The 18,436-nt window shown below is 33.4% G+C and overlaps 3 long non-coding RNA genes across 4 annotated transcripts in view; 1 reads left to right on the forward strand and 2 right to left on the reverse strand.

Annotated features, from left to right (window-relative positions):
• Nucleotides 1–175: 175 nt before the first annotated feature.
• On the reverse strand, nucleotides 176–3,968 carry LOC145738456 (uncharacterized). Its single transcript, XR_014180757.1, has 2 exons — nucleotides 2,788–3,968; nucleotides 176–2,724 (listed from the first exon to the last, which is right to left on the reverse strand). It is a non-coding gene; the product is annotated as an uncharacterized LOC145738456 (long non-coding RNA).
• A 576-nt stretch (nucleotides 3,969–4,544) lies between these two features.
• LOC145738452 (uncharacterized) overlaps nucleotides 4,545–18,436 on the forward strand; it is a 165,479-nt gene continuing 151,587 nt past the window's right edge. The window contains exons 1-3 of one of the 2 annotated variants that reach the window (XR_014180753.1): nucleotides 4,555–4,962; nucleotides 5,108–5,322; nucleotides 12,729–15,582. This is a non-coding gene — a long non-coding RNA (uncharacterized LOC145738452). Of the gene's footprint in view, nucleotides 4,963–5,107; nucleotides 5,323–12,728; nucleotides 15,583–18,436 lie in introns of those variants that run through there. The other variant, XR_014180754.1, reaches the window with a different exon arrangement.
• Nucleotides 12,939–18,436, reverse strand: part of LOC145738457 (uncharacterized) — a 404,307-nt gene continuing 398,809 nt past the window's right edge. Inside the window, exon 3 of the long non-coding RNA XR_014180758.1 lies at nucleotides 12,939–13,076. This is a non-coding gene — a long non-coding RNA (uncharacterized LOC145738457). The remainder of the gene's footprint in view (nucleotides 13,077–18,436) is intronic.

Raw genomic sequence — 18,436 nt, forward strand, 5'->3', positions numbered from 1 at the left:
GCATTAACTCTTAGTATGTGTCCGTAGTCGAGTAGAGGTCTGCAAATAGATTTGTATATTTTAGTTGCAGTTTTTGTGCTTATACCTCTGTTCTTGTACGTCAGGGCTCTGAAATGTTTAGTTCGTTTAATAATTTCAATTCTCACATTTTGTGCATGTTTTGTAAATTTGAGTATTAATATCATAATAGTATTTATTTAGCGATAATGCTACTTGAAAAACAAAACAATACAATGCACACATGTCCCAAAAATTAACCAACAAGCAAATCACTAGCAAATTACATACTGTTCTCGCGGACTGAGTTTACCCGTGCGTCATCCCCCTGTGATTTAGAAGTAGACATGCATTATTGACTTCATCCTTGTCTATTGTTCACTTCAGAAAGGGTAAATATCTAAGTGAATGTCTTCCAAAAAAAAAAACATTTACTGATTAGCGCTTCTATTTCAGTCATTGTCAGTTTGACAACCATCGAAATTTATTTCATTTGTTTACTATTAATTATTTTCCGTTTCTTCGTGTTGTTAATTATTTATAAAGTTTTCTATTTACCACACCACCACAGTTCTTTTAAGAGCTATTGTTTCTACGCTTTTAACATACTGTAAGTACTTTCATAATATTAATAATATTTTTGTCCACGACCAACCAATAATGTACCAATATTCAGCGTGTTGACAGAAGCTAAATGAAGGTCATATAGCGTCAGAGGGATTAATGAAGAGGAATAATGATCATTATTCCCTCTCGACCTAAAGGTGGTTGCACACCAAGCATAAAACATGGGATATGCGGTATTTCTTGCAAGTAGACATCCACTTATGTCTTTGCAATTACTGCTAATTCAGAATACCATTTTCTTAACAACACCGCAATAACACAGTAGAGGAGTTTGCCAAATCGTTAGGTAAATTCCATAATTTATATTTGAAATATTTTTGGTGTATGACCGTCCTTAGTTCTGCGGTTTTTTAAGTTGACATTGACAACGTCAGTGCCCTTGTGGTCGTAGGCGGCAACGCTGGGGGTGCGTTCAGAAATAGGGCTGGTGTGCGCACCGTGGCCTTTGTCACATGCCACCATATAGTTATGTAAATAAATTGTTCACGTGATCCATTTTTTCCCAAATTCTGTCACGACTTGTACACCGACGGCCATTCTAAACGCGATACTAATCGTATCGAGTTTGACATTTCAGTTGTTATGGCGGATTTGAGAGATTACCTATATTATTTATTATCTACATAAAAGAGTATCAACTTCTAATTTGCCTGCACTTGGCATTAGTGGTAATGGACAGTGGTCGTGGACAAAGTATAGTATTATCCTCGTTTTTTATGGCCATTAATCCCACGGGAGATTTGCGTCCCTCGCCTGCGGCTCGTGACGTAAACATCTCCCTTAGGGATTAATGGCTATCATAAAAAGCTCGTTGAATAATATACTATTATTTTTTTTATGTCGGCTGTCACGATCTAACCAAAGTTGGCACAATTACTAACCTGTTTTGAAAAAAAAAGTGGGAGTGTTTATTATGATTTTTATTTAGCCATTTGGTTTTTCCTAAATTAGGAATTACTTACTATTACAGTATTTTTTTAGAAAATGCCTGGATAAATTCTCTACAGACAAGCCCAGCAGTTAATTCTTAACCTTTGTGAATATTTTGAATTGGAAAAAACTAATGGAGGACCTTTAGAAGCTTTATCATCTGTTCAGGAAGAAAATAAGAAATTTTAAGACCTTACATATTTTTACTGATGTATTTTTTTGATACTAGAAGGTTGCAGCTGCTTTGAAAATTTCCCGCAAAATTTTATGATTTCCTCACCTAGAAAACCTACATCGAGACGTTATCGACTGGTCAAGACACTGATTTATCTGAAAGCATTAAAATGGATGTTCGAAATACATTATATGATATGTACGATAGTATGTTAATAATAGTAAAATATATCTACTTTTGTAAGAAACATCTATTAACATTTCATTGTTTACAGAGACTGAGATTTTTAGGTTGCATTATAGATTTTTCATAAAAATTTCTTCAAACATATTAATAATAAAGTCATAGAAAAAATAAAATAAGCGTCTAAAATTTTTCCAGCGGGTTTAAAATAAAATTAGTGGATTGCAACCTGAAAATAAGATATGAGATACTACAGCATCACTCAGAATGTCTTATTGAATTTTTAATTTGTTGTATTTATTTTAGAGAAACATGTAACCATCCAGAACCTAAATCAATAGCTTAGTTAAAGAAATACTACATATTGGTGATACATCTCTGCGAATTTTGGTAAATAAATTAGGTTTCAAATTTAGACGGAATTCTATGATCCAAACGGAGACTTCACATAAATAAAAAATGTTAGTTCGGTCAAGATATTTTTGATTTGCTTTGGTATAAGGTTGTTTTAGTGCAAATTTGCAGCCAAAGATCTCTACTTTCTGACTGACAATATACGTAAAATTTTAAACGTGACGAAGCTTTAGACACGCCTTTTTCTATAATATGAACACAACAGGTTTGTTGACGAAAACTTGATTTGATTCATATGATTATAAATGACGTAGCCTTCGTGACGCACGGGTAAACTCACTCCGCGAGAACAGTATAATACATTGACCCTTCATTTCTAGGGGCCAAACAATTGGAATATCCCATTTATCTTCAAACTCCTTTGCAATATTGAGCCAGTCAGCAGGTGTATTGGGCATCTAAAGAAACAAATAGAGTGAAAAATCAAATAAGCCTTTTATATATGATTTGAAATTACTTACCTTCAAATAGTCATCCTTTAATAGGGAATAAATTGCTCTGCATATCTCAGGCACAAAAGGTGAAATTGTAGATTCATGAATTCGGAAGTTGTACATTAGACTTCTATATGTTTCTACTGTTGCTAAAAACCTATCAGTTTGTCTCTTGCACTAATCGCCTCCCTATAGTTAGTGTCTTGCTTTTCAATTAAAGGCTTTACCCAATTGAGTAATTTATCAAAAGTGTGTTCAGTCATTCTTAGAAATTGTTTGAATTGGGCAGGGTCTTCCCGAAACTCTTCTAACATTTTCAATCCCGCTTTGCTTCCTCTGTCTTGCAGCCAGGGTCTCACCCACCATTTTCTTTTAATTTTTGCTGGTTCTGATATAACCATTAAAGCACTAGCAGCAGTAATTATAGCAACTAGTGCCTTCTTTTTTCGTTTTAATCTGGCGGCTCGTATTTTAGGGTGTTCCTGTACACGAAACATTGTAAATCACGTAAACAAAACAACGTGTTTTTAACCTCTAAACTAAAGTTTCAGGAATCGGGCTCAAGGTTCAAGGCAGGGAAATCGGGTATGTTGGCTAAACTGACGGTTGACAGTTCTGAATTGCTTTGACATACAATTTTATTTGGTGTAAAAACAAAACTTGGAGGTCTAAAGCAGGTTTTACACCAAAAGTTTTACTTCAAAGAAATTGGACACATTTATTTGATCAAATTTTATGCATCAAATAAATTCATGAATTTCGTGAAGCATAATGTGATTTCGTTTTACACCTATCAAACTTTTATGTCAAAGCTGTCAATGAAAACAGTTTGGCCAACCAAGAAGATTATTCCTACTTTGTTTTCTTATTTTTCTGGTTTTTTGAATATTTTGAAATCTCATAATCGCCTTGAATACTGTATTTATGTATTGAATTCTGCAGCTTCAACTGAACACTAATAATCAGTCTCTGATTTTAACCTCACTTTACTTTTCGTTTTTATCTGTTGGCAGTTGGCATTACGCAAAACGGCAAGTTTGATCAAATAAGTTGGATGAAAATAGAACCTGTCCTATTTGGTGAAAAATTTGAAGTAAAAGTATTTGAAGGTAAATTTGACATAAAATTTTGTTTTACACTGGTAAAATTTGTCCTTGAAGCAGCTTCATGAATAAATTCATGAATTTCTTTGACATCAAAGCGCGGTGTAAAACCTGCTTAAGAAGACGAATTAATTTGAGGCAAAATTTGATCAAATTTATATGTCATATTTCTTGAACATCAAATTTTTGGTGTAAAACCCGCTTTTTGAAGACATTTATAATGAGTTTGAAGCTCAACATAGCGTAATAGGTGAAATTTCAGACGTTGAATTTCAAGCGGAAGATGTCATTAGAAAAGAGGTTGATTTTTTCTATTTTAAAACTAAGACAATTTTTTCAGAAATAATTCAAAACACAAATTTGTCGACTCATGCCAATTTATTATCGTTACCGAATTCCAACAAAGACGTAAAGCTTCCAAAGAAGCAAACCTGTTAATAGAAGTTGTTTAATTATTTGAATTGAAAACAATGAAAAGTCTTCTCATTTTCGTCCCGACATCTGTACCTTTTTTCCATTTATTATTCATCAATAAGACATAAATATTAGCATTACATCTTTATTATTTCACTGTACCCCTTACTAGTTACCATTGGTTATGGTTATTCACATTCAGATGCTGTAGCCTGTAGCCCTGTTACCTAAAATTTTGAAGTAAGATCCTGACTATTTAATGACCTAACATAATTCTACACTATCACTTTGGGAAACGATAGAAAATTTAAAATTATAACATAATAATAGACAAAAAGTATAATAAGTAATAAACATAAACAAAGGACTTTCCTCTAACGCCACGTCCAGGTTGCCACAAATGTTGCAAAATCTCCATGTCGCAAATACCATTTGCGACGGTAGCAAATGTATGTCGCAAATGTATAATTTACGACAGCCCCAACCCTGGTTGTGATGTCAAAGTCAAATGCCAAGTTGTCACTTGGCTTTGGTTTTTGTTTTGTTGTGTCAAAAAAATTAACATGCAGTTAAAATAATTGTATTTTTATTACAATAGTCTAATAATTGGTGAAGATTATACACTAAATTCAATGAAATGTATATTTTTCAATGGTCATAATGCACACAACGCCTGCTAGCCCAGGTAAGATTACAATGACAATTAGGCAATTTCATACCTAACCTATATAATCTTTTCTGATGCATCACTTGTATACATTACTAAAAATTTGTCTAGTCTGACAATTTTTTAAGGGTGGTTCAACTAACAAATTGGGCCTATTTCACAGATCTGTATCCTGTATATGCTGAATACTTCACTACTTTTCCATGTGGATGAGAAAATATAACTTTTATGAAGAAATTGACCTAAGCGAAGAACAAATTACCCACTAAGAAGATTGCAACATATCAATCAAGTTGAAGAGTGAAATGGTGTGCAATGGGTTCAATCTCGGGTTCAACTACTTACATTAGAACAGTGAATAAAAAAGCAAGTTTTAAGGTCAGTATATTGATTTTACTTAAATTAACATTCAAATAAAAACCAATGCAGTATTCATAATTGTTTTATGTTTAATAATTATCATTATACACTTTAGTAAACGGCATTGCTCAACATTGAGTTAATATGTATTATACAATGTCTTTGTAAAGTACATACTGCATAAATTTGATGAAATGGAAAGGACTTAAAAGCCTAGTTTATAAAACAAAATTTAATTTTAGTTATAGTATTAATATTAGGACTAAGAATAGAATCAATGCTTATGACCGAAGAAGTTTATAAAAAAAATAATTTAAATTTAGTATTAGTTATTACTGAATTCACTTAAAAACCAACATTTTTTATGGCTAATACTAAAATTAAATCTTTTTGCCTTTTTCGCACCTGCAGTATGGTTAACCTGGCATTGACAGATAAATATTATCGCGAAAGTGATAGTTTTTAGGTACATTATTTTATTAACTTTTTTGTTTTTGTTTTGGGTTCTGGCTTAAAGAAAAAGGATTGCAGCTACAAGCTACAACTTTTTATTTAATATTTACTATTTATGTGCTGGCACTTGTCAGTCTATATGTCATGTAATAACCTAAACTATAACCATAAAGTAAGTGAAAGCAAAACTCAGAGTCGATCTCCACAAATATATATTAATAAGTTGTTATCTGCCTAACATGTTTCGGGTGTATTCAGACACCCATCTTCAGAGGCTTAACTAGATCACTAGTCTGCTGGCTGTCATTCTACAAGGGGGGACAGCTGAACCCAGATGTACAGGGTGCTGCATTTTTGATGGTTTTACGGGGTACAGAGAAAACGGTAATAGATAGAAAAAAAGTAGCATACGTGTTCTGATCTCTTTTTCTGAGCTGAGATGACTGGCGAAAAGTGGGCGGCGCAAACTTCTTTTGTTTCTAAGATACGGGGGCTTTTGAAAATTTGTCATTTTGGAACCTCCTCTGTATTTCATTTCCTATTAAAGTTATCAAAAAAGGGAAAAGCGGTTCCGGGAGAAGTTTTGACGTAGAATCCAATGGCATAGTCAGTTTTTTTCTATTACGTTTAGTTTCTGACATATGACAGTAAGTTATATTTTTTTAAATGAAACACCCTATATATTTTTAGTTTATTTAATTGTTGTTGTTGATTTTTACTTTTTCAACGGTGAATTAAAACATATAAGTTTGTAAACGTTATTCTTGGTAATTAGAAAAAAAGCGTTTCCTTAACAAAAAAGCGCTAAATAATATGTATAAAAATACCCACAGTCGAAACAAAATTTGGCTATGTTCATATTAACATGTTACATGTCGTTTATAAACAGTTTTTTTAACTTCTCCCTTAAAAATAGTAGAAAATAGAAATGGCCACTTTTCTTATTAAAGTAACGGTAGAACTGTTTGTAACTTAGATTTTTTAATAAGATTTATTAAAAATATTTAATTTTCTGATGTGTTAGTTTGTTTATATGATTTCCGATTTTCTTTGGTATTTTAGATATTGGCCTTTTTTTAGCTTAGCAAAGGCCTTTTTTTAAAATAACAGGATTAACCTCTACAAACTTATATGTTGTAATACACCGTTGAAAAGGTAAAAATCAACAGAATTAAATGACGTAAAAATATATAGAATCTTCCATTTAAAAAAATGTAACTTACTGTCATATGTCAGAAACTAAACGGAATAGAATAAAACTGATTACGCCATTGGATTTTACGTCAAAACTTCTACCGGAAACCATTCTTCCTTTTTTGATAACTTTAATAACAAATGAAATTCAGAGGTTCCAAAATAACCAATTTTCAAAAGCCCCCGTATCTTAGAAACAAAAGAAGTTTGCGCCGCCCACTGTTCGCCAGTCATCTCAGCTCAGAAAAAGAGATCAGAACACGTATGCTACTTTTTTTCTATCTATTACCGTTTTCTCTGCACCCCGTAAAACCATCGAAAATGCAGCACCCTGTACTAAGGTGGTTTTTTTAATTCTACACAGGGGAAAAAAACCTTGATCAAAAAACCCAGTTCTGGTTCTGAGATTGCTTGGTTTTTTATTCTTGAAGGGGGAAAAAACTTAATCAAAACCCAAGGAAGTTGAATGATGTCAAAACTGCATGTTTATCTGAAGGGGACGTCACACACCAAAAACCGCGGTGGACATTCACAAGTTGGACACTGAACAGGTTAAAATAGGGGGAGACTTTCCCCTTTATGTCACTATGGTAGTGTGACCGTGTGGGACTTCATGGCTAGGGTGCAGCCGGACAATTTTCATGTCCGGCTGCAACAACTTAATAATATATATTTGTGGAGATCGACTCTGAGTTTTGCTTTCACTTACACTCACTACACTGTGTGCATATGGACTACTACTTTTCGATATAACCATAAACTTATCATTTATAATCACCTTCAATTTTTACAGTGAATACTAATACCTACTAATACTTAAACTAAATTTCCCCACTGGTACATCCACTCTATAAAGTGGGCTGTACTTTTTCCAAATTTTGGATTCTACAAACAATTCTCCACATATTTCATGCAACATACTCCATACTGATATTCAATTGTTTTTAAACAAATGTCAAATACACTTTTCAAAATTATAGGTCCCACAACTTTTATATAAAAAAATCGAAAAAAATTAAATCAGCTGTTCAAAATGAACTCTATGGACTGTTACAATAACCAAAAACCAAAACGGTTTATTATCTTTTTAATTTTTTTTTTAAATGTCATCAATAATTTTTGGGGATGTTAATCTGATTTACGGAAAATTATTGGTTTCAAATTATCAATATTTACAGGACAATTGTGGTACAAGTTGCATGGAACAATACTTTGTTTCTATTTGTTTGTTTCTAGATTCCACATTATACAATAATAAAGTAGTGTTGTCATTTAAAAGATCAAAAATATTTTAAATACCCAGTTTTTGGGCCCTGTATAATTCCAATTCATATAACACAAGCAGCGGTTAATAAAATTAAAAACATAGGAGTCCGAGAATTTTTGTGAAAAGGTAGTCTTTTTAATTTTATTAAACTTAGGCAGTATGCATGTTACAAAAGCACTGTATGTGTAATGTTATCTAAATGCATGTTTAAAGGAACAGTAATAATCTAATTCATATGTGTCAATTCTTCAGATCAAATGATGGCTACGAAATTACTTACATGATACAAAATTTGCTTATCTAGTACCATGATTGTAAATCAAACATACAAGGTGTTACAAATTCGATGCATTAGCGGTGCTATCTCAGAAAGTATAGTTGATAGAGCTTTAGTTAAATGGAAGCAAAGTTGCGCATTTTATTGCTAAATAATTTGGTAAAATACAAAATCAAAAAAGTTTCATTACATCCGGAAATATCCGACAAAAACCGGAAAACTCAAATTTCTATTTTATTTTTTTACCTCGTTAATCAATGGCACCTTCTGGAGGCACTTTTTTATGCTCTTCAAGAAAATAGTTTTAGTTTTCAGCTCAGACGTTACTTTTTTAGATACCAACATCAACTTCAAATTTTCAAGTACGGACTTCAACTTTTTATTTCGTTTTTTAGTAGCCACAGACCTTCTGAAACTAATGATGTGTCATACTTGTCAAAAAATATACCTAGTGTACTCGTATTATGTACTTGGTATTTTAAGATTTTTTAAAGCAATTGAAATTGATATGTTGTCATAATGAGTAGATAATTTAGTTTTATATAATTTAATAATTAGGTTCATTGCTCCTTCGAAAAAGAGCGAGAGTTTCTTATGGTACTTTTCATTTATTAAAAATAAAGTATGTTTTTAGTTAATTATTTATTATTATTTTTTTTTTTTAAAAACAAATACCTAAGTACACTAGGTATAATTTTTTGACAAGTGTGGCACATCATTATTTTCGGTAGGTTGGTAGCTACTAAAAAAACGAAATCAAAAGTCCAGGTCCGTATTTTAAAATATTAAGTTAATGATGGTATCTAAAACACGAAACGTTGTAGCTAAATACAAACATTATTTTCTTAAATAGCTTAAATTAATGCCTCCAGAAGGTGCAATTGATTTTCCAAAATAATCAATAATAAAGTGGTAAAAAAATAAAATAGAAATTTGATTAATTGTTTTTGTTGAATATCTCCGGATGTAATGAAACTTTTTTAATTTTTTTTTACCAGATTATTTAGCAATAAAATGCGCAACTTTGCCTCCATTTAACTAAAGCTCTATCAACTATACTTTCTGAGATAGCAATGCTAATGCATCTAATTTGTAACACCCTGTATTTGTGCAGCTGCAATGTTTTTTTTAACAATCCAATACTTAATGAATTTCAATTTTTTGATATTTTGATTATTTGAGCTTACCATTTTCTATAAATATGGTCTCAGATGGAAAGTAGTGTGTACATTCTGTGAAAATAGATTTCTAGTTTGTACTGTTCAATGTAAAAAATAATGTATAAAGTTTTAAGTGCATATTGTGCAGCCCGAGCACCCTACTGTGACGTCACGCGGCTTATTACTTTGAGGAAACAAATTCAGCTGATTAAGTCATCTTCCATCTGTTGTTATGTCAACTAAAGTTCGAATTTGTCACTTTGCTTTTGTTTTTATTATGTTATGTCAAACAGATTCTCATGCAGCTAAAATAGTTATATTTTTAATTTTAATACAATATTTCAATAATAGTTGAAAATTATACACTAAAATCAAGTAAATGTATATTTTTTGAAGGACATAGAGCCTGCTGGTCCAAGTAAGATTACAATTCCAATTTCAAACAACCTAGGTATTTAACCCTGCGGATGCATCATTACTACACATTTTTCTCATCTGGCATTTTTTAAGTATAGTTCATGTAACAAATTAGGCCTATCTTACAGATCTGTATCTGGTATATGCTGAATACTTCACTACTTTTTCATGTGGGTGAGAAAGCATAACTTTTTTTAAAAAAATTGACTTAAACGAGGCTTAAATTACCCACCAAGAAGTACTACATTAGAACAGTGCATAAAAGAGCAAGTTTTAATGTGTTAACTATTTTTACTGAAATTGGCATTAAAATGAAAAGCATTGCAGTTTTAATTATTGTTTTATGTTAACACAATAATCTCAACAATAATCATCATTATTCACTTTACTAAATTGCATTATTGAACGTCAAATCAATATGTATTATATTTAGTGTCATCTAAAAGCATGTTTAAAGTAATAGTAATAATGAGGTAGTTTGCATGAGAGTACAAATGATGAACTCAAGACACCGCTTGCATGATACATCTTATGAGTACTATGATTATAAAGCAAACACCTTTGTGTGGTTACAGTGTTTTTAAAACCAAGTAAATTCTTCTGAATTTTTAGATAGTTTAATTATTCAAGCTATTCCCTTTCTATAAATAATATCTCAGATAGATAGGAATTAACCTTAAGGTTGATTTGATTATTTTAATCAGAGTAAACTATTTGGGTAGCTACAAAAAGTATCTTGTAAAACTATGACAGTCCAAATTTTCTTTGTTTTATAATGTCACACCCTGTATATTATTGAATTTTTGAATTTACTCATTGATTGATTGATCAGGAAGACTTGTTACATCTAGCGTGCGTGTTCTATTTATTTCTAACCTTATTTGAAGAGATATCCCAAAACTAAAACCATCTTTTCATTGCCACTTTTCTCCAGCTAGTCGATGATGGATTCAAATTTGCCACACGACGTTTCGTTTTTTGGCAGTCATCATCAACTTTCTTTTTTCTTATGGGCGCCATATTCGATTTTTAGCCCATCAAATAGTAGGTTTTATTCTGATTTTAGTGATGTATAATAAGTTATGATTTGCTTCATAAATAACAAAATAATTCAATAAAAACTAATTTTACCTTAGTTAGCTATGAGTTAATGAGACGTTTTATGAAGATTACTTGGTAGTACTTGTCACACGCAGTTGGCCTCAACATACTCCACAAATCACAAATCAACAACATTTAGTCACAATGAGGAAAAACGAGGCAATATTATTTTAAGCTACATCACAATACTAGTTAATAATATGATAGCAAGCCAACTGTAATCAGTAATTCAACATTGTTGTGATTTGGTGTTTTTCAAAATCCAATATTAAATTATTTTATTAAATTTCGTCCTATTATTAGCAAATATTTAAACATTTTTTATTCACTAGATGTTTAAAAAAAAATTTAAGTTACTCTGAATGAAATTCGCTTATTTACAGTTGTAAACAAAATCATCAATGTAACATCTACATGTGCAGTGCAAATTTAATAAAACTGTAATTTTAGTTTTTTTTTTAATATAATTTAAAATTTTGGCGAAATTTAAGAAAATACTGTATAAAACACGTGACAAACCGGTGTATTAACTCGAAGAACATAAGCCACTTGCTACGCTCGTGGACCTATGTTCTTTTCGTGGATAAAACATGGTTTAAGTCACTTGCTGTATAAATAACTATAAACTTGCACTTCACATTATAAAAAAATGAAGTTTGGAATAAAATCAAGTTCCTAAAATGATGATATTTTTCTTGAAAATATAAATGAGCGGTTTAAGTTACAGATAATGCTAACCAATCTCTTCTTCTGATTAACCTAAATAGTTCAGCATAGCTTGTATAATAATAACATTTTGTGCGGCGGTTTCTTTTCTAGATACATTTTTAACTATGCTTGACTTGCTTTAATGATCGTCCGAATTTTCGTGTTTGACAAGTACTGTCAAATTATGACATTTCATAAAACGTCCCATTAACTCAAAGCAAACTAAGTAAAATTCGTTTTTATTGAATTATTTTGCCATTTATGAAGCAAATCATAACTTATTATATATTACTAAAATCAGAATAAAACGTACTATTTGGTGGGCTAAAAATCGAATATGGAGCCCATAAGAAAGAAAGTTGATGATGTGTGGCAAATTTGAATCCATCATCGAATAGCTGGAGAAAAGTGGCAATGAAAAGATGCTTTTAGTTTTGGGATATCTCTTCAAATAAGGTTAGAAATAAATAAAAACAAAAAATCAAATTTTCAGTTTTTTTCGGATAAATTCGGAAGTACTCGGAAAATCTAAATTTTTAAAACGGCATTTGGTTCAGCTTTAAATTGCGCAACTTTGCCCCAATTTAGACTTTTTCGTATATCTTATAGTTTCTGAGATCCCAATGGTGAGGGTCGAATTTGAATTACCCTGTATACAGGTTACAAATTCGTTGAGTCCAAAATAATCATTAATAAAATGGTAAAAAACAAATAGAAATTTTACTTTTTCGGTTTTTGTCGGAAATCTCCGGATGTAATGAAAAGTTTTAGATTTTTTTTAGGTATTCAGCTGAAATCGGTTAAATTATTTTATGTTCTTGTCGTAATATTATTTTCTTTGTTTCAGGTATTCTCCCGGGGAAGCGTGATGCATAAAAAGTGGTACAGGGGAACGCTGGAATTCCTATTTATTTTACTAATAAACTAAAGATTGGGGCGCGGGTTGTGTGTAGTTTTATTTGCTGTTATGTCATATGCAGCATTGTTCTATCCACAATATTTGGCCGCATAATTTTTATTTAATGTCCGACTAAATGGGGATGTATTAAAAGAATTGTCATTCCTTTAAATGTCAATCTACGCATGGCGAACTGAGTAACTGTGCAGAAGTTGACATTGGAATTGAACCAGACCAGCAATCAGTCATTAATATCTATCAAACGTACAATTCATTTTCCAACTGATTAACATCCTACTGCAAAATTAACTTTTTGTGTCTGCCCAGTTCCGATTTATATCGAAGAATCAACCTTATATCACGTGTGTTTTCTAAGAATGAGCCAGAATGTTTATTATTAGAACTTAAAAAAAAACGCGTTTTTAATGTTTGAATCAATAATGTTCAATGTTGTTGTTTGATGTTTATAAGATGTTACATATTTTACGACGGATTTTTTGAAATCTGTGATCGAGATGGTTTCTTGTTCATTTTGTTTGTACAGAGTGATTGATTGAATTTTGACCACCCCCTTAACTTTCTTAATTTTGATTTTAGCAAAAAAACATTGTCAGTACAAAACCAGTAGATATTTAGGTCTACTTTATTTTTAGATAAACAGTTATTATACAGTGTGTCCCAAATTTGAGTAATAAACCAAACTTATGTTTTTTTAAATACGATGACCAACTTTTTATCCGATATTTGAATTCTACGTCAAATTCTAGGCCTAATTGATGTAAAATGTCTGTATCGATATTCAACTGTTTCCGCAGCAGCGTCGTTGGTTGGTTGAATTTTGACCACCCCCTTAACTTCTTTAATTTTGATTTTAGCAAAAAACGTTAAATACAAAACTAGAAGATATTTAGGTCTACTTTATTCTTAGATAAACAGTTATTATACAGGGTGTCCCAAATTTTAGTAACGAACCAAACTTATGTTTTCTTAAACACAATGACCAACTTTTTATCCGATATCTTATTCTACGTCAAATTTTAGGAATTGATGTAAAATGTCTGTATCGATATTCAACTGTTTCCGCAGCATCTGTTAATTTAACAATGTTTCCTCGACTATGTGATTAAAGTTTAATTTAGTTCCTCAAATTTGGGACAGCCTGTATAATAACTGTTTATATGAGAGTAAAAGTAGACCCAAATATCTATAACTGTTGCTACAACTAGTTTTTTTACTAAAATCAAAAATACGGAAGTTAAGGGGGTGGTTAAAATTCAATCAATCAAGGACTCTGCTGCGAAAACATTTGAATATCGATACAGACATTTTACATCAATTAGGCCTAGAATTTGAGGTAGAATTCAAATATCGGATAAAAAGTAGGTTATCGTATTTAAAAAAACATAAGTTTGGTTTATTACTCAAATTTGGGACACCCTGTATAATAACTGTTTATCTAAAAATAAAGTAGACCTAAATATCTACTGGTTTTGTATTTAACGTTTTTTGCTAAAATCAAAATTAAGAAAGTTAAGGGGGTGGTCAAAATTCAGTCAATCACCCTGTACAACATATCCCTTAGAGGCATGAACAAAAATTGCTCTTTTTGACCCATGTTGCACGTAAAAATAGTCATAATTTTCTTAATTAAATACGTTTATTGGACAAAATGCAACAAAATATAACTTATTTTTCTTTTTTGAACTTAATCTTACACTTAGTAAAATGGTGGGGGTGGTACAAATTTAATAGCACTATGCCTGAAAGTTATTCTCACTTTTAACGAAAAACGTATATATTTATTTAATTATCTTACCTTCTGATGGTATTGTTGAAAACATGTTCTCTTTTTGAGTTTGACAAGCACAACGGTACTTTGCATGCTGAACAGGTCCACTATGTTCGTATTTGATTCGCCTTAGTGCTACATAATGCACAGCGTCTTCTGGTGCTTGTTTCTGGCTGATGGGCAGAACTTTCCAATCTAATTTCCGAAGACACGGTTGCTTTATGCTTTTTAATACACAGTGGAGAATTAACCCTAGTAGTTTCTCGGCAACTAGTCCACTGACTACGGCTCTTCTGAAATCTTTATCTGTTGCCGATTTTGTTTGAAAAATATATATGAGTTCACTACACAAATGTCAATAAAATGAAAAAAATACATTTACGACTTCGTCGATCTAATCCAAAGTTGGACTTAAGTTGATCCAATTTATCCACAAAATCCATATTCATGTTATAGTCCAATAAAATACGGAGACAATATATTGTAACATAAAGATTACACTAGGCGCCGTTACCCTAAGTTGCCCCGGTCTCCCCCAGTACAATGTTTGTGTCAGCAATATTGGCGAATTGGGGTCATGATGTGGGTATAAATACTGCACCAAAAGCACGTACAGATTACCGAACTCTGGGGTCTTCCCCAGAGGGAAGTCACTGACTGATCTCCGGGTTAGTCTGGGTACGCCTATTGTGCAACTTAAAAGTGGAGCAGTAGGTGACCAAGTGCCACACCCTAGATCAGCCCTAACAAAGGAATTAGTGTGGACGCGCAGCACGAGTTGCCGTTCCAGCTTACCTCCCTTTGTTAGGCTCTTCGCGTCTTTGCCGGCTCGGTGAATGCCCTCGGACCTAAGTCTAGGGTTCATTCACCACCGCTAAAGCGTTGCCCTCCGTGTACCTTTGCCTAGAAGCCAGACCACGTCATGATCCCCGCCATCTTAGCCATCTGGGGGTAAGATTATCGTCTAGAGATTAAGGCACTATTACGTAATAAAGAGTGGGTTACCTGTGGAAACCTGAGTATTCTTCCCCCTCAACCAACCCTTAACGTGACATGGTGGAGGCGCCTCGTTGGATCCCCGTCTGTTAATCCTCACATTAGCAGACACACCCTCGCAGACACACGTTAAACAAGGGCACAAAGAAAAAGGGAATGATTGAAGACGGTACACTTCTAGGTCCACAAAATCTGGCAGCCCGCTTCGAATAAGGTACAGAAGCTCAAGTGGAAGAAGATAAGCTAAGACAATGGCCAGGAAGAAACATAGCGAAAACAGAATGATAGGTTGTGGAAGAAAAAGGGCTAGCCTGCAGGTCCACAGTTGCTTGAACTGAGTAGGGCAATGTCAAGAGGGGCCTGTAGGACGCTCTAAGAAGGCAACCATAGCGCAACATTTTTAGTGCATAGCAGCACATTATTTTGGGTATTATATTGTGTATCGTAAAAAGCAAATTTTCTTAATTAGGTTTCATAGAATAAGTGTATAGTTAGCGAAATAATTTATTTACAATATCTTGATTTCTAGGCCAGTGTCGCGATCCCTGACCTAAGTGTAGGTATTTGATGACCTAGCAAATTCGTGCAATTATGAAGTTCTAGGTTACAACAACAAAGTGTACTTGTTTACATAAAGGTTTTATTTATGTTTTAAGAGATGAATGGTAAACAAAGTGATAATTGGAATCTTATTTTATTTTTTTAGGGTCAACCTGGCAATCTTGTTGCGTCTATCGATCAACTGCTACAGCCTTGTTGAAAAGCGAACTAGCCTTATGTCTTGGAGAAGCCGACATCTTCAGATGGGTCCCGCCACGACGGTTCTACTTACACCCGTGTGCACCCGAAGTCTTTAATAAGTCGAGCTGAAGAAGCATCTCCAAATGGGCTGACGTTACTTAGGAAGAAATATACATGTCCAAGGATAGGTGTGCTAAAGGAGCACGCAAAAGGACAGAATATGAAGAAATGAAGCTAAGCGATGAAGTTTGCCGCTTAGAGAATACAGTGCCAAGAGAAGGCACTACGATGAGATGAAGCCTAGGTGAAGCGTTTCCACTTAGACGATGGTGCCAAAGAAGGGTACAATGAGCAATTTTACGGAATTTCGCTTAATAAGGAAGGCAATAAGATAGACGCAACAGCAAGGTTGAAAGGTGACCCAATGTAACATTTGTGATATTTTAAAGTACACCCCTATCTCTACTATATTAAGCTATTATATTGTAATCTGGTGAAGAAATAAAGGACTCGTTCCACCACCTTTATACACCCTATAGCATTTAAGATTAACATTAGTATATGTAGACTTTATGTATAAGTTTCGCTTTTAGTGTTCGGGGCGAACACTTTCTAGGGGAGGGGCATGTAACATAAAGATTACACTAGGCGCCGTTACCCTAAGTTGCCCCGGTCTCCCCCAGTACAATGTTTGTGTCAGCAATATTGGCGAATTGGGGTCATGATGTGGGTATAAATACTGCACCAAAAGCACGTACAGATTACCGAACTCTGGGGTCTTCCCCAGAGGGAAGTCACTGACTGATCTCCGGGTTAGTCTGGGTACGCCTATTGTGCAACTTAAAAGTGGAGCAGTAGGTGACCAAGTGCCACACCCTAGATCAGCCCTAACAAAGGAATTAGTGTGGACGCGCAGCACGAGTTGCCGTTCCAGCTTACCTCCCTTTGTTAGGCTCTTCGCGTCTTTGCCGGCTCGGTGAATGCCCTCGGACCTAAGTCTAGGGTTCATTCACCACCGCTAAAGCGTTGCCCTCCGTGTACCTTTGCCTAGAAGCCAGACCACGTCATGATCCCCGCCATCTTAGCCATCTGGGGGTAAGATTATCGTCTAGAGATTAAGGCACTATTACGTAATAAAGAGTGGGTTACCTGTGGAAACCTGAGTATTCTTCCCCCTCAACCAACCCTTAACGTGACAATATCTTCGACTTGCCCATTTCTCGATTTTCGATTCGAAGTCGAAGTCGAGAAAATATGAGGATCGTGGTAGTTAGATAATAAATGCACGCTTCTTTTGTTTTTCCACTTAAAAATTGACAAACCAATGTCACGCATTTTCTAGTCCGTGTCTCCCCGTTTTAGTTCTTTATCTGCTCTCATCTGTGGAATATTTTTTCTGTTGGAAAGAACTGTACCACATGTCTAGATGGCATCGTTTTTAAGATCCAGTAGTAACCTGTATGAACAGAAATAATTGTCTATAAATAGACAATGATTTTTATGTTCTAAGCCTTTTATTAAGTCTTTGATCACTCTTTCTCCTAGGGTTTTCTCAGTTTTATCTCCTACTTTTCCCGTGTAAATTGCAAACCTGTACAAATAGCCAGATTGATCCGATAAAAAGCAAGACACATTTTCTTCATATTCGTTAAAAAAATCCGACAGACCCTGGGTGTTAGGTGGTCTATAGATCACCCCAAATACAGTCTTGATCTGATTAGCTCTAACTGAAAACCAAACTTGTACGGCATGATTGGGTAGAAAATTACTGACAACCCTATGCAGGAGTTCTGTTTTTATATAAACTAATATACCACCACCACGTCCCTCACTACGGTCTCGTCTAATAAGTTTATATCCATTTATAAGTAAAAAATCATCAGCAATATTCGGGGTTAAACAAGTTTCAGTAATGCCAACAATATCCCATTTTTCCCTAATATACCCACTAAACAAAATAACGTCGTTGTTTCAATACAATTTAGTTTCTATTTTTCTTTGTTTCGTTATTTATTTGACACATTTACATCTTTTTTAAGTTTAAACGTTCGTTATATGTCCCTCAACTCAACATTCTCCCTGTTACGTTAAAAATGTTCCTTTTTAGTTTTGACTCCGTTACGAATCTGTA

Source organism: Ips typographus, linkage group LG15 (genome assembly GCF_016097725.1).
Source record: "Ips typographus isolate SLU linkage group LG15, UJ_Ityp_2.0, whole genome shotgun sequence".
Taxonomy (NCBI): Eukaryota; Metazoa; Arthropoda; class Insecta; order Coleoptera; family Curculionidae; genus Ips; species Ips typographus.